Source organism: Agelaius phoeniceus, chromosome 7 (assembly GCF_051311805.1).
Source record: "Agelaius phoeniceus isolate bAgePho1 chromosome 7, bAgePho1.hap1, whole genome shotgun sequence".
Classification (NCBI taxonomy): Eukaryota; Metazoa; Chordata; class Aves; order Passeriformes; family Icteridae; genus Agelaius; species Agelaius phoeniceus.
Genome location: NC_135271.1, coordinates 40,106,735 through 40,130,742, shown reverse-complemented (window position 1 = coordinate 40,130,742; position 24,008 = coordinate 40,106,735). Strand labels below are relative to the sequence as shown.

The following is a 24,008-nucleotide window of genomic DNA, read 5'->3' as shown; positions in this document are numbered from 1 at the left end:
GCCTCATTATGTATGCACATATACATATGCAACGGCATCAGTGCAGGCCGTTCTATCTGGGGATTCAGCTGATAACTGAGGCTCTTATCTGGCGATTTTAAAATGTCACTAGACCAGCCCAGATGTGTTTTTATCCTTTGACTGCCGGGCGGCTTGTCCATCAGCAGGGTCCATCCTATGGCTTTATGCGGCTGTCGCTAACGGCGTTCGGGCGCTGTGCATCAGCCTTCCCAAAACCACATTTGATGCAGCCCCCCCGGCCTCGCAGCGATTCCCCGCGGGCGGCCCCCGGGCAGCGGTGGTGCCGCGGAGGGACAGCGCTGCTTCTCCCGTGCGCTCCGCGCCGCGTTCTCTCCTCATCGCGGATTTTCCGCCGCTGTCTGCTCTTCGCCGTGAGAAAACTGCCGCTTCTCTCCCCGGGTTCATCTCGACCCCATTAGCCTCCGGCAAACAACGGGACACCGGGGAGACGTGGCCACAGCCCCGGGCCCCAGTGAGGGGGCTCAGTCAGGGCAGGGGACCACGCTCTGCTCCGCGCTCCGTGCAAGCCCCGGCCGGGCGGCGTGTCCGGGCGGCCGCTGCCGCGGGGGCTGCAAGGGAGCCCGGAGCCCCACGGCGCCGCTCCGAGCCCCAGCGCAGCCGCTTCCCCGCGCCCCTCTCCCATCACAGCCACAGCAACGCAGCCGGCCCTGCCCCTTCCAGCGGGGAGGGAAGAGGCTGGATTTAAACGCAAACATCGCTCCGCCGCTCGGTGGATTATTTTCGCTCTTGTCTGGTGCCTCACCTCCACCCTCAGCCCTCCCCACATCGGCGGCACTTGAACCTGCCCGCCTGAAAAGTGTGCCATCCTCCATCCCCGACCCCCTCCTTTCGGGGCCAGCCCCGCCGGCTCCCCTCCGCAGGGTCCGGCCGGGAAGTGCCGCTGTGCTCCGCGGGACCCCCAACCGGCCCGGGGAGGCCGGCTGCGACCAGCGGGGAGGGCGGCGAGGGCGATTCGCTCGCTAGAGAAATGCCCTGTTGAACTTTGAATATATTAGTTGACATCAGTGCGAGTTGGGGCTGCCAGCCCCTAGCTCCCTCCTCCTTCCCTACCTCCTCCTCCTCCGCCTCCTTCTCCTCCTCCCCTCGGTCTCCGATGGAAAGAGTTGAAGCCGTGCTGATAGGAGCCGCTTGGAAGAGACAGCGGAGCGCCCGGGAGGACTTCGGTCCCAACTCCGGCCGCACCGCGGGGACGCTGCCCGCCGCCGCTCGCATGGCCCGAGGCGGCACTCCCTGAGCGCCGGGCTGGGCAGAGCCGCCGCTCCGCTCCCCTGCTCGCCCCGAGCCGAGCCCAGCCGCGCCGAGCCGAGCCCAGCCCCGCCGAGCCGAGCCCAGCCGCGCCGCGGCTGCCCCCGCTGCTGCGGCAGCCGGAGCGCGATGTGCCGGTGAGCCCCGCACCGGGAGCCCCGCGGCCACCCCGTAAGCGCAGCGCGGCGGCGGCCCGGGGGGCGGGCGGCGGGACGGGCCGGGGGCGCGCAAACTTCCCAACTTGGCGGGGTCGGGGGGAGCGGGCGGCGCTGGGAAGGGGATCCGGGAAGGTGGGAACCCCCGGGCTGCTGCGCGTCTCCGTCGCCCCCGGAGCAGCGCCCGGTAATGGGGGCCGGGGGCAACCTGCGGGGCGTGGGGGTGTGTTTGTGCCCGGCGCTCGCCGCGCCGTCCCCCTGCCCGCCGGGGAGCCTAAGGGGCTTGGTTTTTGTCGCTGTGTTCGCGGTCCGGCAGCGCTGGAGAGCACGCTAGCTCGGAGGTAGCAGTGGAGGTGTTTTTTTTTCCCTCCTCTCTCCGCCACCTTCCCAGTTCTTCCTAAACCCGCTGAGGGAGGCTGTGGCGGGAGCGAAGGGGTGCAGTGGTGGGAAGGAGGATAGCCTAGACGAAGGGATATCAATGATTTTTGTTTTTCAGATGGTAATTTGTCTTTGTGGTAGGGGTGGCCCATTAAATTTCAGCTCACGTCCAGATGGAGATCAAAAGCGAAGGGGAGAGGGAAGCAGAGAGCCTTGTGCTGCTCCTTAGATCCGCGCATTGTTAGAAACTTATGGGGAGTATATGGGGGGGTAGGATTTCCAGAAACAACCTTTGTAGATCCAGCTCAAATATCCACACCAAAGTTGGAGAGCTGTATTTTCCAGCACTACCATCTGCTCCTGGTGCTGCCCAGGAGCACGCTTACTGTTATGCCTCAGAGGAAACAAACAAAAGGTGTGCTTGGCAAGTCGGTCCTGAATCTGTCTCTTCATGGGCTTTTAGGTGGAGCATTAAGTATCGAGGAGTATATATGTCCTAAAGGTTCACTGTCCTCTGTTGGCTCAGTTTAGACTCTTTGATAATTTCCTGTCCTTAAAAAAAAGGTCTCCAAACATGGTAGATGCCAGGTCCTGTTTTATTGTTTGGTTGGGGGTTTTTTTCCTAATTTATTTATCTGGTTTTGGTTGGGGTTTACTCCCCCCCCCCCCCCCCCCCCCCATTTCTTTTAACTTAAAACTATTTATGTATGGATATATTGGTTAGAAACCACCATACTAAAGTTCCTTATTTTATTGTGGAAGTGCTCCCTCTCATTACAAAAAACACTTCCTAAATTATGGTCTGAGCTGCAAGAGGTTTGATGTCTTTGCCTCTGGATGTGTTCAGTGGTAGGCTAAGACCCAGGCTGACTGCACTGTGGACAAAATAGAAACCAACTAAACTAGGAGTTGTAAGGGCTTTGATTCTTGCTACTGCTTGAGATCACTAGAGATCCCAGGTGAGCGAAGGAGGAGGAGTGAGGGTAGCTGGAACAAACTACTCATACAGAAAAGTACTGTTGTGATTATACATCTGATTTGTAAGCACCCAAGGTAGAAAACCAGTCATAACTGCAGACAAAGTGGCAGTGGATAAGGAAAATCCTGAAATCCTGCTGATATTTAACCGGATTTTTAACAGATTCAGTTTTTAAACAGACACTTGAATCATCCCTATCTTTCATCTTTTCTCCTTTTGCACTAAAACTTTTCTGATTGGATTGGGACTCAGCACTAGGCAATAGTGGGGAATCTCTGTGTTTTATGTTATGCTTCTTGCATTTTCAGTGAAGTCTAGGCACATTGTTCTGTTTTTCTCTCTACCTTTTTTTCTTTTATTTAAAAGGCCAAGTTTTTGTCCTCCCCTGCCAGGGACTCACTAATCCTGAAGTCATGGGGGAGAGAGATCCCACCCATCAGAATATAGATATTTGCTTTGTTCATCCCCCCCAGCCTGTTGGCTGATGGAATTGGCGGTGGCTGCCCTCTGTGACCTCCCTCCCTTCTGCAAAAAGCTGGGGCAACCAGGGAGGAGAAAATGTGCAAACTCCAGCAAGTGAAAAAGCGCAACCCCAGAGGACAAAAGGCTTGAACAGAGAAGATGCAGGGGATGAGGTTCTGCACAGAAAATGACTTTTAGCAAACTGGCCTTGATCAGTTCACATTGACTGGAAACAATGGCATGGGGATGGGTTCAGCAGGAATGTGGGTAGCCCAAGAGAAGCTCGATGCAAGGGTGCCGTGGAATTTTAGTTGCTTTGCAGTAAGATTAAAAAAGTTTCCAGACAGAATGGCTTTGGTCATCCACTGTGATTGCCCTTTATTCCCCAGGCCGACGGCTGACCTGGGGGAACATACCCCCAGACTATAAACTCTTCTTCTTACCTTGTAGTCAGTTGTAAAAGTGCTGCTTGACTTGGGCTGACACACGATAGGGCCCCGTAAGAGGGAAAGTTCCTGGGAAGCAGGCACTCTGTGACATTAAACATGGCTCAAACAATAGATTTCTATTTTAGTCAGGACAAATAATCATGCGAACAGACATACTAGGGTTAAATAAGACCATCTGCATGAATATATCTTCCCGAAAACAAATAGATGCCGGGCAAAGTTTCAGAGTGCAGCCGGGGCTGTTGCCTTGCTGTTCGGCAAAAGGGGGCAGTATCCAACAGTGCCAGGGAGCGATCTGCCGCTGCCGCCTCCCTGCCTCCCGCGCTGGCTGCTGCGTGCTCTATCAACTGGGATCTGGGAATTTAGGGTGTTATCCGGTAGCCCGTATTCAGGTGATTCCTTGTAACGACATCGAAGAGGTTAATTGACTGTCTAAAAGATACAAGATCAAAGCTGTAATTGTTTTACTTTGTGGTTGCATCACTTCCATATGCTGGTAAACGACTGGAAATTAAGGACAATGCTGTATGATTGCAAAGCTAGTTTTGTTCACATTTAGTAGGCTGACAGCAGTAAGTAACCTTGCCCTGTTTTTACCGTACTGTTTTTAGGGAAAACATGGTGAAGCCTTAGCTTTGGAGTGCTGTTGGTATAAATGCCCTCCATGGAATTACCACCACTGTTTCTGTAGTAAGAAAACCAGACAATTTCTTCTCTAAATTTAACTTTCTTTGAGAACTTGTTTGTTTCCAGCCTAGAGAAATATATTGATCCATCTCATAAAATACTGGTTTTAGAATGCATTTAAAAACCTTTTCACCTTTCATTTATCTGCATGCCTGCACTATTAGATTAGCATTTCTTAGTTCATTTTTTACTAGAAGCCATGGGCAGTTTTACTGAGGGTCTGTCATTGGGAAGCCACGCGCTGGACTCCAGCTTTGTCAGGTCTCCTAAGTGCTGCTCACTGCTTTCATGACAAGAGCTGCAGCAGCAGGGGCAGACTGGCCCCAAGGGAGGGGATGTGCTGAGGAGTGGGAGGTGTTCCACTGCTGGAGTAGTGCTGAGATTCAGAGTTTAGGTGCCAGTGTGAAGTCTTCAACTGGATTTTCCTTGCTGCAGATCATGCCCACAAGATAATTTCTGGTGTAAAGCTGAAAAAGGGAAATTTAATTGCCTGCAGAGAGTGGTGGAGACAATTCAGAATGGTTCTCTAGGGGTAAAATTCATCAGTGTTCGTTGTGTGTAAGTACCAAATCACACTGAAATCAAAAAGTCTTAAGTGATGGACTTACCTTTTACAGACTGACTACTGTGAAGGTGAACTGCCACAATTTTGGGTTGGATCCCTGTGATTTAGTCCAGGAGACAAACCGTGGCATATTGCACTATCCCTGCTGTGCCTTGAAATGGGCTGTGTCCAAGCGTTGTTGCTTCTGAGGATCAAGTCAACAGCTCTTTGTTATTGTTCTGTTACTTAAGGAAACAAAAATGCGCTCACTGAAGACACTGTGTCAGTTTTAGTGTAGGGATTGTTTCTCTTGCGTTTAGACTGCTGACTTGTCCAGTGTGCCCAGTATCAGGAGTCATCCCATCCCTGTCCATGGTGGCAATTTTCATTAGTTTCAGTGGGAGCTGAGTGTGAGACTTTGACTTCTTTGAGCCTGCAAATGTGTGGACAGTGCTTTGCTTGCTGGAGATTATTCTTCAAGCACAGTTAACCTTAGTATTTATTTCCCCACTGTTCTCATTGTTGTCCAAAAAAAATTTACTGCATGACAGCCGTTTTTTCTTACCCCAGGCTCAAACCATGAGAGTAAAGTGCAGCAGAGCTCTGACTGCACAACTGTGACTTTCAGCACGCAGGGTCTCCTTGACTACAGCGCCGCGACTCCCAAAGTTACCTCTGCTTCAGAACTCATTTAAAGCACAATTTTTTAAGGTCCACAAAAAATCACTCAAGGTGATTTTATGAAGATGAGTATATTAGTAGTAATAGTCCAGAAATATTTCTGTTGTCAAAAATGTATCTACAAACCAAGTGGGTTTGTTTTGTTTCTAAATGTAATAATTCAGGGAGGTAATTTGCATGTGAAGGATGTTACCAAGTTACAAAGTATGACTCTGAATTGGTGGCAGGGCTATTCATGTGCTTATAATTAAACATGTACCAAAGCACTGTGCTGGTTAAGGACTGGTGTGTCTTTATTTACTTTTTAGTGAGCTGTAAATCAGACAATAAGTAAACATGCTGATTACTAGTTTTAATCCCCAAATCAATTGTCAACACCTGTAGAGTTTATAAATCATATGTGTAATTTCATTGGTGTTCAGAAAGGGGTCATTTGTGGAGAGAGCACAGAATATTTTCTTCCCAGAAGCTTGATCTTACAAGGTGCTGCATGTTCCTCATTGTTGTTAACGCGTCTCCGGGAAACAGCGCCCGGCACAACCAGACCCTGATAAACACAAACTGCAGCAGTGTCTGACCTCCGTGGCTTTGTTGAGCAGGCAAAATACTTATGGGCTTGTTAGTCTAGATAACATACTCCCTATTAGGCTGTTGCTGCAAGTTAAATAAATTGCAGAGTGCCAGTTTCAAAGGTTTGACTTTATCCGTGATGCAGCAACACGTGACCAGCCGGGACATAGCCACCTGCAGAGAAGAACCTCAGTCATATGTTTTATTTCTGCCAAATATTGTGCTGCACTCAAAAGCTTCATCACAACTTCAGACTGATGAGGCAAACCCATTCCATAATTGAGAATATCATGTGAGCATCTGGTGATGCAGAATTGATCCTCCAGTAGCCTTGGACCCTCTGTGCTATGGAGGATGTACCCTGATCCCAGATTGTCTTAGATGTTAAGCAGAGATGCCACCTGCAGTCTTGCAGAACAGCCCAGCCAAGTCCTGCATAGATGATCTCTAAGCCATTTGCAGTTTAAAGGTTTGTAGCTTTGGAAGTTTGTGTATTTTCCAGATTGTTTGTGCCACAGTCTTCAAAAACTGTTAGCTTTTAAGACAACCAGATGGCTTTAACAAAATATATTTGCTGGCACCTGGAACAGGTGGATCTGGAATCAATTTATGCAGTGTAATTTTTTCCACACCCCTTTTGGAATAATTTTATACCTTGGAGCCACCTAAGGTGCTTATTATGTAGCCAATAGGGAACAGCTTCTGTCTGACTACATAAGATTTTACACATCTTTTATAGCTAATGCCTAGATTGAAATGCAAAATTTAGTGCTGGGAGTGCATGTGAATTTGTGAAACTCCCTGGAGAAAATGTGGGTGCATGTATCAGTGAATGAATTATGCTTCTCCACAGACAGAGAGAGTTTTTTTTAGTGGTAACAAATGTCCTGTGTTCAGTGTTTGTCATTTTAAAAGCAGTATTTTTCATTTCAAGTGCAAACCTTGTGCAAACCCTGTGCAGGTTTACTGATGTAGAGTGAAAATGAAAAAAATAGCTTCAAATTTATTTGAAAGGATAACAGAATGAAAACTTCTTATGTGGTATGAAATTGTCCTGACTCAGAGATCAAATTGGTGGTTCCATAATATGGCTGTGACAGTTATGACTAATTTTGTGGGAAAGAAGCAGATCCTGCCTGTTTTCTCAAAGTGCAGAAAACAAACTTCCATGAGATTTTGGCCACATCCTCATTCTTGCAGCAGATTCAGGGACAACAAGTTTACCCAGATGTGTGGATTCATAGTAACTTCAAAGGGGTTTTGAGTGGGTGCTGTGGAACCATCTGCACAACTCAGAGGTAGGATTAGAAACTAAATCTGGGAATACTTTGGCTCTTAAGGGAAGAGGAGTTTGACTACAGATGGCCTGTTGGGCAGGTTTAATTGCTTTGCTGTGTTGCTTGGCCATGTGGAAGTTGTTTAGCCTGCTGTTTCACCTAAAGGTTGCTTATTTTTCTCCTATGGTGCTGATTTGCAGCACATCAAAGATAGGAGGAAAAAATAAGGCAAGAAAGGAAAGAAGAAAGGAAAGGGTAGGAAGTTGTCTCTGGATAACTCAGTTTGACAGATAATATAGTAAATTCAAGAATGCCGAAGGAGATGCTTTTGGGGCCTGTATATATATATATAAAAAACACATGGAAGGAAAACTCGGCTAGGTCTCAGAAGTTTGTTAGAGTGATTACAGATCCCCCTGCCCTGCCTCATGTTCCTTTCTCTGCTCTCCCTTCCTGACTGAAGATTGTCTGCCAGAAGGAGATTTTCAAACATGTGGTTTGGACAGGGCAATCAGTCTATATTTGTAAAACACTTAATATTTCACTCTCTGACCTTTTCTGGTGTCCATTCCACATATGAAGGGCATTTTCATTAGAAACACAAAGCTGAGACTCATTTTTTGCCTGCATCCAGTGTGCTCCTCCACTCCAATAGAGCTTAGCTTTTAGTTGTAATTGCAGCTTGTAACCACCTACTTAAAATAAAAGGCAACAGGGGGAAGAATATCATTAGTGGCTTGTGGTTGGATAAAGATACATACTTGCTGAACATGAGCAAAATAGGAATATGCACTGTGACCATGTGCTGTTCTAATACTGACAAAGGATGAGGTGAGGTAACACATAATATGAAAAATTTCACAGTTCCTGCTTTGTGAGGATAATCAAGTGATATAATAGTACAACTTAACCTTATTTCCATTTTAATATCCACGCTCAGCAGTCAGAAGTAATAATCATCAGGGACAGAAAGTGAGGCATAAAAGGACTGTGGCCTGGAGAATTTTGTGCTCATCTGTTAAAGGTATCATGAATAATGATGCAGATGGGCGCCAGGTAGGGTTGCCAGCGACTGAAATCTGTACAAATTAAACTTTGAGGTCTGTAAAAAGCTGGTCTTATGCAACTTGCTCAAGGTCATAGAGTGTGTTAGTGGCAGAGGCTAGATTACAAGCCCTAAAAAGAGTTATTCAATTACTTAATTCTATAAGTGTAGTTAAATCCTATGAATGAAATGTTTCATCTTGTTGCTTTCCTGCCTCAAAGCCCTAAATTCGTGCCATACAAGACTATGCATTTATCTCCATGCTCAACATTGCCAGTACATAAGTTTATTGTGCAAATCCTTTACACAACTAAACAGTTCAGTGTAAGTTAGTGCAACTGTGGTTCAAGAAAATAAGTCCCCTGCTTGCATGGGCACTGTCGGTCCCAACATTTTCAAGATGAGCTAGGGATTATTCCTGTATTTTGCATTTTCATATGCATACCAGACATGCATCTATACAGGTTGAAATAAAACAAAACCAAGTGATTAACATCTTTAAAATTTAACATTTCCCCCCCTTAACCAACAGAAATTGCTCCCGAGAGAGTAATTTACTAGATACATTCTGTATTTGTCTAGGACTGTACATCAGTAATACAAACCATGATTTTGCTAACGCTGTGTGCTCCCTCTAATGAGTCTTTGAAATATTAAACCAGCTTATATTTGGAATGAGTTTTGCACACTTCCTTGTCTATGGTAGCTTTGCAAATCCAGGCTTCACTGTTTTGCCTCAGAGAATTATGAGTTTATTATACTCCTGGAATGCTAATTGCACTTCATTTTCCCCCTAAATTTCTTCTTCATATTTATTTATTGATTCTTCATTTGAGCACAGTTTCACAGATAATGATAGTACTACTGAGAATAGCTGGTGTGAGTTAATTTTAAGAAGGCTGCAGTTACAATGCCATCCTTTTTTGCCAAAAATTTCTCTGCAAAGTTCATACGCTAAGGCATCCAAAATACTGAATTAGTTAAGATGACTGGATAAGATTACTGCCAGTGCTTTATTTCATTCCTGGTTTCATCAAAACAAAGCACATCAAGGCTGACAAGTTTAAATTTAATTTTGCATTGAAAACTCATGGGCACATTTGAGGGTGATGTGCTTTGGGCAAGCAGTCTTTGGTCATTTGGTCTTTATTCAAACGGAGTTCATTGACCTGTGAGAGTACATATATGAACAGGGTTTCTAGCATTTTACCCTTTAGTTCTTACCATTTTACTTTTGATTCCTAGGGTTCTTCCCCATCTAGTCCCTCCTCCCACAGTGATGGACTCCAGAAAGGTGCTTCCAGTCATTTTTTTCTGCCTTCCCTGAAGGCAAAGAACTTCCCTGAGCCAATTCATGTTCAAGCTTGTCAATTTTTCTAAACAAACATCCAATTTTGATTTAAATATTTATGAAGAGAGACAACATCTTGCAATTCTTGGTTAAGTGTTTAAAATGTAGCAATTCTTGTGATTATGCTGCCCCTTAGTTGCTAGGTTCTTGGCCCTGCTATGCTTTTATCCAAAGAGGAAAGCATCACATTTTCTTGCTGTGGAAGTACTTTGATCTGCAGTCAGGAAATATCTTAATTTTCTGTGATACTTCAGTATGATTCTGGATTTTCCAATGGTTTTTGCAATCCTTATTGCTTGATGGCTCTTCTCTGAACTTTCTAAGGATGCTAATGGCCAAAGAAGGCCGTAGAAGTGACAGCTACAAAAGTTTGGGAGAACTGAAACAGCAGAGGTTGTAGAGCAGAACTGAGCAGATAGACATCAGGAGATAAGGACTGCAAAGTTGGAATGCAGAAGAAAAGGATATTGGTGGAGGAATCTCTTGGCATGAGAGGCCTGGTGTGTTCCATGCCTGGTGTAGAGCTGGAGTGGCTGCAATGGTTAAAGGCAACAGCAGGTTTTTACTGGCATGGCTTGGAGCTGGGTGGGGATTGCAGCAGCAGCACTGCTTGTAAATCAGAGCAGTGTTGTATCAGGGGAACTCTGCAGGGAAATGTCAAAACATCTGTCTGCACTTTGCCTGGGCATAACCAGACTCTCATTCAGGAGCACTGCAATGCAGGCAAGGTAAAAAGAGACACTTTAAACTAACTGAGGGCAGAGTTCAGGCAGAATTTCTGGTGAGGAAGACATTCTATTCTTGCAAGTGTAAGATCTGAGCCTGCAGAATAAAACTCACTTTTGCAATTTTACTGAAATTTTAATTTCAGTAAAATGACCCGTGGATGAGAGTTTAATGGCCTGAGTTCTTGATTGCTAACACAAGGCAAATGGTTAAATTATTTGAAAAAGTTATAGTAGTATCAGGTTGGCTTGCACTAACCTTAACTGTGATACCTGCGGTTAGAGAGGACTAGAATCTTCCCATAAGTACTACAATTTCTGTTTTTAGTTTGGAAAGATGTTATCATTTAATGAAAACCCTTTGTTTTCTGGCAGCCTAATCTGCTATCCATTTACAAAGCTCTCAAAGGGCTTGGATGTCCATGAAAAGTGCAAGAGCCCAATTCTACTCACAGATAGATGAATGCAGCCTCAGTGAAGAGCTGTGGTTGTGCTTGGCTGAGGACTGCAATGCAAGCCCCAAAAATCAAAGACAAGTTGGTACCTATGGAACCAGATTGCATAGGGATGGTATTGGTCTGGAGAAGCTCTCCTAAATGAGGTCTGCCAGATTATGCTGTTGCAAAACCCAGCACCAAGAGAAGCATTTTTAGTTTTAATTAAAACAAAAACGTGAAACAACATGATCTCTATTTCTGCTGAATTTTAGGCTTCCACATGTTTGAGCATAAGATGCAGAAGTAATTGATTAGAAACAGAAGTAAAATAATGAGGATTGCTTTTTTTTTTTTCTTTCCCAAACTGATTCAACTGAGGAAAGAAAAAAAAAACAACTTCTGAAGAGTTAACTTGAGATGAGTAAGACTTTTCTTCACAAATAGACCAAATGAACTACTGAAGTGCTTCAGTGAAGTTATCACAACAGCCTTGAGCCAGCAGGATTATTTCCTTGGCAGACTCCTATTTGATTGAAACAGGGGTTTGAATTAGTAGTTTAAAGAATTGGAAAGAATCTGATACATGTAGTTCTAATGGTCTAAGATATTTGTTGAAGATACAAGAGCCTGACCCTGCAACAAGGGACATCAGTAGGAAGAGTTTAATTCTTGTGAGTTAAAATTTGATTTTTCATCTTAAAAAACCCCAAAAAGCTTGCATTTTTCAGTTCTTATCCAATATTTGGTTTTGAAATTGGCATACTACCTGAGTCAGAGCTGCAGGAGATAGCCCCACGTTTTCAACCTGACAGTGCCACTTTAAAATGCAGTGGTATAATTTAGGCATCACTTATTTGTTTTGAATAGCAGAGCTTACATGTCTGTCAGTCACAAAGACTTGATAGACATGATTAGAAGGCAGGAGATCAGGAAATGTGTGCTTACCACAGCCAGCTCTCCCCAGTGAAGAAGTGAGTGGCTTGGTAGCATATTTACAATTAAGGTGTAACTGAAAGCTTTTTAAAAACTGTGCTTTGTAGACTGCATTGAAATAGTGTTTTCTATTATGACCAGTTTCTGGAACAGATTATCACGATTGTAGGAAGCACTTCAAAGCAGATTGATTTAGGAAGATCTTTCACCAAAAACTTCAGCTTCTCTGTAAAACAGAAAGCTACAAATGTGTCTGCAATCTGGGTTGTTTCAGCTACAACAGCATTTATTTGATAGAAATGGTCTGCTCTTAATTTCCAAAGTACTACAAAGCTCTTTTTATTTTGCTGGCCCCTCCATTTCACAGTGGAGTTCAAAGGTTGTGTTTCCTTTCTCCCATATCCTTCTAAATTTCTCTTTGGTATTTTTAAAAGGCTAAGATTTAAAGATTATAATGAAATACTGAGCTGCATCTGATAAAGTCAGACAGTAATTTAATATATTGGTGGCCAGACTTTCATAGAACTGACTGTAACATGTTGTCCAGTCCATTCCCCCAGCTCATACAGCATCAACCAAACCTCCACCATTTAGGTGAACACACGCTCAGCTGAACTAAACCATAGGTAGGAACTGGAAATGCCCTTAAAATGTATTAATTTCTGAATTTTCACACAAAAGGCTAGTGATACTGCATTTCATCAAGACTGCTAAAAATTTTGCTTGTAGGCTAAAGTCTCAATCTTTGAGAATTGAAGTCTTCTGCTTACTAGCAAACACCGGAGCAAATGTGAAAAGTCATTTTTCTGGCTGGGATAAAACCAGGTGGTAACAGCACATTGAGCTGTGGTGGGATGCCAATAAATTCTTCTTGGTTTTCAAGGATGTTGAAAAGAGAGGAAGCTTGTGAAGAAAATAAAAGGCAGCTGTAAGAACAAAGACAAGAATCAATTAGAACTGTCTTGCTCCACTATATTTAGTAGCACATGCAGAGGACAGGAAGAATTATTTACAAAAACAGTCATCATTGTTATTTTGTGCCTTATCCAGCTGTAATATAACACACTCATTGCATTGTCCTTTATGAGTCTTAAGTGAACAAATTGATTTTTACCAGGGAAGAAGATGAGACAAAGAGAAGTCAAGCTACTTGTCTAAACTCGTAGAGGGCAGCAGTGAAAGACAGTCCTGCAGCCACAAACATTTTTTCTTGTTTGACAGCAGAAATCTGATGGATTCTTTATATTAAAGAGGGGCCTTGAAATAGTCCCTGTACATTCTGGGAAATTATTTTTTTCCTATAAAGCAAGGCTGAATGATGTTGAAGAATATATTATGAATACTTATGGTAAGTGCTAAAAATAAAAGTGTTTTTTATCCTCAGTGTCATTAAATGAACAATTCTGACAATTCAGAACACAAGTTATTTATCAAATGTGGTGAGTAAGTTAAGTTATCTTATGCAGAGGACTTATTCTGGTTCTTTCTGAAAAAGTACAGATCACTCTCAAATAGGCTTCTAAAGCAGACAACTCTGTGAACGCTTCCTTACAATTTCTTTTCTCCAACATAGAAAATTAATAGCCAAGCACCAATTTTGTCTGTATTGTTAATGAGCATAAATTAATCTACTTAATATGTAGCATGCTTCTTGCACTTACACATAATTAAATCATATTTGTTCTTAGAAGCTATTCATCCTGTGTAAACCTGCTTCCTGAGTAAATATTTCTTTAATTACTAGAACAAATAGATTGTGGGATTTGGAGTTGATTATCACAGCATTTCTTTCCCTGATGTGTGCTTCAGATGTGCACAGCAGAGAGGTGTGCTAAACACAGCCAGGAAACACAGCAACCAGCTTTTTTGCAATTTGAAAATAAATATGTCTTATGAATACTTCACACCTACAGAATCCTTCATTTGGGGATTACAAAGTGCTTTGCCATGCTTTGTGGATATTATTTATTTCCATTTTTGGGAAGGATAAAGGGAAAGGAAGAGAGAGATTAGGGCCCATTTGCAACATCCCCATGTTGTATTAATAGAGGTAGCTGTACTAAAATGTATATGGTTGTATGCTACTTGTGTAGAACAGCAGAGGACATGGCTTTTCCTACAGGATAATGAGGTACAGCCTCTGTTTTTGTCTGTCTGGTAGTGCATTTCTGGTCTCAGGGGTCCTGAAAGCTCAAAGCAGGGGGAAGTCATGGAGAGTTAGAGATACTAGGGATCTCAGAACCATATGTCTCCAGCAGGGCACCTCAATGGCTTATGACTGGGGTGTGCAGTCAGTGGCAGAGCTGAGAGAGAAGTGCAGGTGTCCAGTTTCCTGGACATGCTGTGCCAGAACAGAACAATTTAGTCCCAAATGCATATCCTTGTCTTCACTGCACAACTCATCTAGGAGGTTGGAAGCTCTGTGTGAATAGTACAACAGCAAAGCCATGTGCCAGTCCTCAGTGCCTGTGTGCTTGCCTCTGGGAAGGTGTGTGTATCTGTGGGTGTCACTGTCTCCCAGGACTTTTTTTATGTTGAGACTATATAGGGGTAATTCCCCAGAAGTTATGGGAGAAATATATTTCCCGTGGGAGGAGTGTTTAAGAGTTGTCAGCATCTCCATGTTTCTTAACTGCAGAGTAAGGAGTTTCTGATAGGGGAGGGTAGATTTTGAGCTCTGACTTTCTCTTGCAGAGTTAATTAACTGGAGTTTAAAGCACTTCCTCTCCTGAGCTGGAGTTTCTTATGTGGGAAAGAGAGGTAAGAGACCATAGTCAAATGAGATCCCCAATTAAGAATGCAGGTGAACAAGGCTTGTAAATGACTGTCTTGAGTCTGAGCAGAAGACCGTGTCTGCCAGTAAAATACTGTTTGGATATACCCTTAATGAAAAGAAAAGGTTTACTGGGGAGTCACCAGCAGCCAAACCACCCTTTCTGCTGTTTAGAGTGCAGCATGTCACATGTGCTGAGCCTCTTCCTGGCTTTTCTTCAGGATTGCAGGGAATGGAGTAGGAATTTGGAGGAGACTTTGGAATATCAGAGCTGATAGGGGCAGTGGGATACTACATGATACCATGTTATTGGGAAGAGTTTTTGGCACTTACTTGTCTTTTGATGGGTTAAATTCATAAAATCATCATCACTCACACGTGTACTTACAGAAGCCCTGTCTTCTGACAGTTGCTGGTTTATTTTTTCCTCACTGGAGCTTTTAGAAGTAGCTGAACCTGGTCAGATGATAGACTGTGAATGAACAAATACATCACTTAAACTAAAACCTCTTTAGCATCTTTAGCTTTAGAGTTTTATTTCTCTGTGCACATCAGCTCTGAAAGCTCACTGTTCTTCATGGCCCCTGAGGGCTCTAGTTCAACAGCAAAGGTGTCAAGTGCCCAAGTAGGCACCTGGATGTTGGTAGTGCTAATACAGCCTGTGCCTTGTCAGCTATCACAGGTATGCTTACCTGTGCAGGGGTTGCATCTCCTGCCTGAGGTGGAATGGTAACTGAAAACTGCCTTTATGTGGCTTAGTGTAATCCTCTCAACCACAAGAAGATGCTATGGCTGTGCAATACAGTATCCACTCAGGGAGTTAATAGGAATTACCTATTGCAATTGAGATTTACATCCTGGATTATTGGGCAATAATTTCCTTTTTGCAGGAAGTTCTAATTGACACAGAGGTCAGATGATGCTGGGACAGGAAGTTTAGACCAGCTCCAGGAGGATGTCTGATGAGTACTCTCTGCCTCAACTTTCAGTGAATGAGTATTAGAGTACTTTTAGTCTGTTTTGGTTTTTTGAGATCAAAAGTTCTTTGGGGATGAGAAGTTACTCTGTGGATAGCAACTTGTGCAGTGGCACTCATGTGGAACATCTGCCTGACTCTAAGTCAAATAGCAATGGAATCCATCTGAAATCCAAGCACCTTGTGGTTTAAATGCTTTCTCTGTGTTTTCAGATACCAATCTCTTTAGCTCTTTGAGGCATTTAATGAAAATTGTTTTAACAGGACTGCAGCATCAGAGAGAGCATTATGTGTGTTTTCATGCAGTGGGGGGTGCAACCATACAGTACAGCTGGAGCTGGAGCATTTTACTGTGCTGTGACAGGTAGCATCGATTTTACAGTTAGGTGAGACTGATTTCAAATGTTCCCTTGTTGAGTTTATTGGCACCTACAGCTAACAGTGTTAAAAGGTTAAATGGTATGTACGTTACACTGCACACAGCCCCAAAATTTGTTTAGAGAACAAAACAATAGTCTCTTGTGACTGGTCCTTTCACCCTACAAAATTTCTGTATGTGGATGTCTGTCCTTAATGAGGTTGTCTGAGAACACACCGCCTTACATCTTCTCTGAGCCTCTTATGGAGAACATTTCTGGCTGAAAACGGAACTGAAGGAAGGGAAAAATGGACTCGTGGGCTGAACATTGGCTGAAGACTCAGAGAATGTCGCAGTACGTGGGGATGGTGAGATGACACAACGTCAAGGTTTCATGCAGCAGAGAGAGATTATTGGTCTATGCTGCTCTTTATAAAGGCTATTCAAAAGACTCTGGATTTGACTCTGACTGGTTACCACCCAGCCCACTGACCAGTTGTTACCTGCTTGCATTTATATCAGGGGCTGGCTCTCTAGCCAAACCCTGCTTCTCTTATGAGGCATACAGACCATCTGCATGCTGTCATAAGAGAGCCCTTGAAACACCTGGGAATGACATGGACTCCATGGCTAGCATCAAGTCCTGTCACATGCTTACTCTGTGAATATGAACATGTCCCATGCACACTCCATCATTCGTTACTCAGTCCCCTTACAAAGCAAATAGTACCTCACAGGGATGTTGTAAGGCTTTGGTATCTGGGATTTGTAAAGCTCTGCGAACACTTAGTCTGGGCCAGCTATAGAATTGCAAGTATTAATATTGGTTGCATTCAAGTAATTCTGTATAAATGTCACCTGCCTTAGTCTGTGTTTACAGTTAGAAAGGGACATGAATTGACTGAGAGACATGTGCTGTGATTGCTTAAATACAAACCTGGCAGTTGGTGAGTTTTAACTTCTAAGCTCATCTCTACCAGCAGCTTACTCAATGCCTTGGGCAAACACTGGGAAGTCAGTATCAGGTTTCTCTGTTGAAGTAATAATGCTTAAGGGGGAAAAAGTGAAGGTAGACATCATTTTCTAGAGCTGTAAGAATTAATCAAAGATAGTTTTAAAGGATTACCTGAAAAGTGCTATGTATTTTAATTTTTTTCTAATCCCTGTATATTAGTTATATACATAGGAAGTAATCAGTCTGAATAACAGCTCCCATTTGGTGAAATCCATTTGAAATGACCCATCAAAACAGCAGAAAGGACAGATATGTGCTATCAAAAACAAGATGTTCTACTTCAAACTGGCAGCATTATCTCTGAAACCCGTCCTGCTGGAGCAGTACTTTCAGAAAAAGTAGATTCCCAGCAGTTAGCTGCTGCTAACTCTTCAACTTAATTCCCCAAGTTTTTTGCAGAACAACTGGTATTAGCTGCCCTTACTTCCTTTGATCCAAGAAGTTTGCATTTCCAGTTCTTAGATTCCTCCACATCTGTGCTCCCAGTAACAAGCAGTGATCAGTGGTGAGTCACTTTGACACATTGAGTGTCTAGTGTTGGCTTTGCTCCTAGTGACATGTGCCAGCCTGGGTGGAAAAAAAAAGAAATGAAAAGAACATAGACCCTAAAGGCATGGTAACTTGAATTATTTCCCTTCACCTCTTCCTGAAGTGGAAATCCAGCTTGCATATGGAGTTCACGAACTGGAAACAGGCTGCTGATTCTGTGGCTGCTGTTGGCCATGAGCCTCCAAACCTCAGCATTCAAACTGAAAGCCAGACCTCTCTGGTGCATTAAGACTCGCAAGCTAGCTTTAAGTGTTGAGCTTCCTTTCAAGACTAAGAGGTTACTAAGGAGTTGCCAAAGCTCTCTTGTCTGTATTCCATGTTCCTGTGATTCCCTAGATAACTTCACTTTGAAGTGGGCTGCAAATGAAGATGCTCCCCGTTCTCTCTTCTCCAAATGTACATCCAACAGCCGCTGAAGTTTCCATCAGCTTGATTAGTTGGCACCAGCTCTGACATGTTCTGAAATGATGACAGCGAGTTTTCTTTACAGACTATCCCTTTAAAAGTTACTCAAGAAGTTACTGTATTTGTTCCTCCTGAATTTAAAACCTATGGATTGCTATGAACTTCCAGCTATGGACCTGATGCAAAGACCACTGACATAAAAAGGAGAGTGTGTCTTAAAATTCCTTCCACTGTCTTCAGGTTAGGTTGTCTTTTGAATATACTTGTCTTCTAATCTCAACCAAGTGTTCTTGAGGACTGTGCATGTTTGTACTGTTTCAGAGTTTTTTCATTTCACTCCTTTCATGCATGCCCAGTTAACAGTTCCTCTCATTTAGAATGGCTTGTGGTCTGTAGAAGCAGGTTGGTTTTCATTACTGCATCCGACATGGATGGCTACCAAGATTGTATTTTAATAGAAGGTAGAATAGATCAATGCTGTACAATTGAAGTTGCAACCAATAGCATATTTTACCTTTAAACTAGTGAGTCTACCAAAGTCAGTATTCTTTAAATTGGAACAGGGACTGTACATCTGTGCAGTACAGCTGGAATACACATCGTTAAGGGCAGGGTGTCCTCTCCAGGGCCTGGGTGTAGTACTTTATATGCAGTCCACCTGCGAGGGACTGTTTTCACTTGGCTGCACTCAACTGTGGTCATGGTTGAAAATAAGCAGATTTGTTATTTAATACCTTTGGCAGTCTGACAGGTAGTTTTAGTAAAAAATCTAAAGCATGCTTGGTTGGCATCCTGTTCCCGTCAGGAAGGACTCATGTAGCCAGAGATCCCTATGCTTGTCCTCTTCTGCTAGGGGTGTTATATCTGCTAGAGAGGGAAGGACTTGTAGGGTGTTGCTGTGTGTTGAAACCAGTTTGAGAAGAATAATCACAGTCACTGCTTCTCAGAAAGAGCCTTTTGGCTCTGGCTGCCTTCATTGGTCAGGGGTTTGAGGATAGTGTTTCTCAGCCTAGAGTTCCTGATGCATGCAAGTGTTTTTGTGTTAGCCTCCCCTTAGAGGTTGTAGATCTGTTCTGCTGAATGCAGGAGGGCAGGTCTCTGTCGTTTTTCTGTCAGAAAACCCCCCAAGAGGGAGAGCAAACTTCAGTTGAATTGCCTCTCTTAGAGGCTCTTTAAATTATGTGGCTCTTTTAGATGGAAATGGGCTGAGCTCCAACCTCTCTCACGCTGTTTGCCCTGTAACCTCTGTTCCTTTCCCAGTTCCCATCTGCATTGTCAGAAATGGGCAAGCTCCCGTCTGCTGCAGGCTGGGCTGCTGCTGACAGGATTGCTGCCCTTCCAACAGGGCAAGGCCCTTCCCTCCCTCTGCCCAGTCCTTGCAGACTGCAGTGCTTGGATGTTGTCCTTTGCTTTCATCCTCAGAACTGTACCTAATCCAGTGAATACAGCTGTTTGTGTTCCACCAGAAAGCCTCCCCATCTGTCTGGGGGCAGGTTGGGTGGTAAGGGAATGAGGAGTTTTCAGCTACTCCAACCTTGGGCTGAAGTACAGACTTTTAATGACATTTTCTCCTGAATGTTAACGTTAGCTGGTTATGAAGCCAAGAATGTGTCTCTTCATGCCACTGGAACACTTTACTGAGGGTGAGGGCACGATTAGTCATTCAGCAGGCAAACATCTGGTGCTTTTGTGTGCCCTGCAGCTCTTCCTAGTCGGGAGGCCTCACCTCGGCCTGGCTAAGCCAGGAATGTGTTACCACAGGCATTCTAATTTTATGCTTTTAACCACCATCATACACGAGCAGGGAGTAAAACTTGGTTTCTCATGTGCTCTTTTTCAGCTCCGTACCCTTGTATTTCTAGATCCCAGTTCATTCTGCACAACAATTTGTCTCTCTAGGTATGTGTGATAGATAAGAAAAATAGGATTTTCAGAGAATTCCTAAGCCACTAGCTCTGTCCTTTCATGCAGAATAAGCATCAGAAAACTAGGGAGAATAAAAGATGTCCATATTCAATCTCTGCTCCTTTCCTTCCCATGCTTGGCTTCTCTTCTGAATCCCAGACTTACCCTTTGAACATGGCAATTCATGACTGATAGTTGAATCATTGCAAAACCTCCTCCTTTTATTTCTTTCCCCTGACATTGTTTCCTTCCTTTCTGCTAACCCACACAGGCTTTTAATTCTAGAGTGACAACAAGTTTCTTTGTTTTCCACAGATGGGGAAACTTCCTTTCCAAATGCCTCTCCTTGCTGCTTGCTGAAATAACTGGCTTCTCCAGCACTTCCAGCTCTTAGCACACCTTTTTTCCTGTCTGTACATAAAGCTGCTCTCTTTGTCTTTTGTTTGTGTCGTGCCATCTTCCAGGAGCTTTGTGAGATGTGCCTGGGCTCTTAGTTCACCTTGTCTAGGGCTGACGCACAGTGTGTTGAAGTTTGGAGCCTGAGCTGAAAGTGCATTACAGCTGCTAGGAATGCAGACAGTGTCTGTAGCCAGAGCCCGGAATTGCTGCAGGTATCTCAGTAGATCTTAATCACAACCTGTTTTCTTCATCCAGGCATAACTTCCAGGCACACTCAGACTCAGACAGACAGGGTGCAACTGCTCTGTTGTTTTGCAAAGTGCAAGGAGGTCTAGTTAAAGCGATCCTCACCATCATTTGGCAAGTAAACTCTCTGTGGTGAAAAGGATTCACTGCATTTCAGTAATTGCAAGGTGATAGTGCAACACATTGTACAGGGAGAACTTTTACTCTCTGTCTGTTGGGTAGCCTGCATTTATGGAGACCAGTAAGAATAGTGGGGGTCTGAACCTTTTAACCCAAAGAAGAATTATTAGTAAATCATAAACTAACTAGAACTGGAAAAGGCTGTTAGCCTATCCACTTTATCTATTACTACAGTGGAATTGTTCCCTACAATGCGTTCTTTCCTGTTGGCTTTAAAAAACTAAGCACCTGTTTCTTCCCTGGGGAAGACATATAATGGGCCAGTAGTGAACTCTAACAACCAGCCTAAACGTTCCTTAATTTTTTGCCCATTCCCCCAGTTGACTCTTTCAAGACTTTTACACTTTTCCAGTATTTGTAGATGGCTCTGTTGCTACCATACTTCGTGTGAGTAATCAGTAAGCTTCATTCTTATAAATTACAGCTTAATACTGCTACAAGTTTCACTATGGAGATGTACATCTTCCAGAGCCATCACTTAATGCTCAGCTCAAACTCCAGCATGTCCTTTGTTAAACCAGCTTGTGCATCTTATGGGCTCTGCATAAATCTCTTGCTTCGGAAACCTTTGAAAATGTGGCACGACAGGCTTGGAACAACATGAGTCTGTGCTGTGGAAAGCCACTAACTCCTTTTTTTTGATATGTGAGCACCTGTTTATTTCATTGTTCTAGGAAAGTGCTTTTGCTTGAGAAGTCAGGACAGCTTCTGAATAGAGGTTTGTGCATGATTAGTACAGATTGCTGTTAAAAGCTATGTCTGGGCATGTGTGTGTGTGTGCGTGTGTGTGTGTGTGATACATGGGTGCAAATGAGATGCTTCAGTCTTCCCAGCTCTGAGTTAGGAGTAATGTCAATTGCAGGGACTATTGTAAAACTTCACAAACCAAATACTAATCACTATTGTATCAAAAATGTGTCTTATCTTCAAGATAGGCTCAGCTACCACCAAATCCTGGAGAAACCTTTCCTTTTGTCTTTACCAGATCTGAATTTGAAAGGTTTCAGAGGAAATACTTCATTTTAGGCTATCTTTGCCATCCTTCAGCCTAGTAATTAGGCCACCATTTTCTTTTCTTTCAGCTCAATGACCAAGCTATCTGGAATTACATATCAACCCCTGTTTCATATATTTTATGACTCATTGTAATTTAAAAAGAGTTCTTTATTAGAAGCCTGGAATTTTACTGGTGGTTGAAGATCCAGAAAATCCATTTAGAAGGAAAAGACTAGTAAAAGTAAGAGAGGATAAGAAGCATCAGTGGCTGTGTCTTTTGGTGTAAATCACATTCATTTCATAAAAGTCTTGAACACATCTCTTAAACTTTAATACCAGAATTTCAAGCCCAGCAGTCAGTGGAGTTTTTAGCACCAGCCAGAGAGTGCTCATAGTTGGCAGGCAGATGGTCCTTTCCCCTCTTTTACATTCTTTTAACACACTATCGCTGCCAGTTGGGCATTTGAAAGCCTCATTACTTTTCCTTGCTGTTTGGCAATAAGACCTTGCTTGTTCCTTCCTGTCTTCCATTACAGAAACCTGTGAAGTTTTCAGATTGCTCCTACCTGTTGTTTTGATGTGGGGCTGGATTATTTGCCTTGCTCAGGAACCAAGTGGTGGAGAGATGTTGAATGATGTAGAAACACGCTGAGATGTGGTGTCAAAAGCACAAGTGGTTAGAGTGTGGAGAGGAGAAGTTTGGTGTGTTGATGCAAGGAGGGAATTAGAAATGAGAAGGAAAAGGACATGTCAAGACAATATTGATGTTAGATCCAGCAAATTCAGAGAAAACTCTTTTCTCTGTTTAAATTGTCTGTGCTTTGATGCTGTGGAATAACGGTGGTCTTTTTCTCTACTTTCTGGGGAGGTTTCAGGTTTCTGTGAAGCTCTGGAAGTACACTTAGCTACAAAAAATACTAGTTTTGCTGAACTTCTTTTCTTCCCCCCCCCCCCCCCCCAACAGAGAAATGCTTTACAATGTAGCCATCTTTAATAAAATGAATCTGAGAAGTGACAGCATGGGGCCCCATGCTGAGTGGTTTCGAATGGGTCTATATCTCATTATCCAGGTTACAGGGTAGATTTTTGATTGCCTGGCCTGCAAACTCATTTTGAGACAGGTGTGTTAAAAATGCATGTGTCCTTGGTTACCTGGAGAGAGCAGAGGTTCTTTGTAGCTCAGAGTTAAGTTAAACGACTAAAGCCTGTATTATTCATCAAGACAAAATCATTTTCTGAATCTGGAAGGAAAAAAAGCTGTCTTGTCTTTGAAAATCATTTATCTGGCCTTGATTTTCCTCAGGGCAGCAAGTAGAAGTCAAGTTTAAAACAGAGATTAAAACTCTTTTTCAGTGGGATCAAGAAAAGTAAATTGCCAGCAGAACCACTTTTGATCAAATGAGTGTCTGCTGCAGGAATTGACTGTGCTGCCTGTGCAGCACAATGTTACAGCGTTCATCTGCTCTCCAGTCAGTTAGCACCGCTTTGTGCTCTCCTCATGGTGTGCCTGGCAAATTGAGAGAGATGGATGTGTAAAAAAGGTTTTGTCTTTCTGATGTGGACTTCTTGAAGGTGAAGAGCTCACTGATAGATCAGCAGCAGTTGCCTCTGTCAGCACAATACAGAGAAACCAGAGGTGCTGGGGATTCGTGGTACCAGCACCTCTGCTGATATCTCAGCAAACGAACAGTGCCTTGTTCTGTCACGGCCTAAAGAGGATGTGACTGGCATTCTGCAGATCTCTACCTGGGGTGGCATTGTCTGGGCTCTCACAAGTTTAGAGGAGCCAGATACAACCAGATCTTCAGTGCAGAACTGAGAGTGATAATTATTGTTCATGTGTTGAGTTCCTCTGCCGAAGGGTAGGATGTTGCTGGAGTCATTATCTTTAAGGGATGAAGTAATTCTGATAATCTGAACTGTCTTATCACGGTCAGTATCCATCCATTTCATACCTCAGCGCTCTTTGCTTTTGAGTCCCTGAGTCCTGACGGGTGGCAAATTGGATCAATTTATATTCTTGGTGCCACAGTGAAATACAGAGGAGAATAAATCTCCAGAGAAATGTGTGTTGGGTTTGTGTGTGAGTAGGTGCTAAGCAACGTCACCAAGGGGACCAGGGCAGGCACAACTGGGGGGAATGTGTGTGGCAAATAAAAAAAGTAATATATTGATTGATTTTCTTGAGCTTTTACACAAAGAGAGAGGGGCTGTGCAGAAATTTCTCCATACAAATAATTAGAATT

At 43.6% G+C, this 24,008-nt stretch overlaps 1 protein-coding gene across 6 annotated transcripts in view; it reads left to right on the top strand.

Moving 5' to 3' along the window:
- The first annotated feature begins 260 nt into the window (after positions 1–260).
- Positions 261–24,008, top strand: part of SEMA5B (semaphorin 5B) — a 267,685-nt gene continuing 243,937 nt past the window's right edge. For 4 of the 6 annotated variants that reach the window (XM_054636287.2, XM_077181653.1, XM_077181656.1 and 1 more), the window contains exon 1: positions 261–1,458. The gene's annotated coding sequence lies outside the window, so the exon portion shown is untranslated. The remainder of the gene's footprint in view (positions 1,459–24,008) is intronic. The other 2 variants (XM_077181655.1, XM_077181654.1) reach the window with 1 other exon arrangement.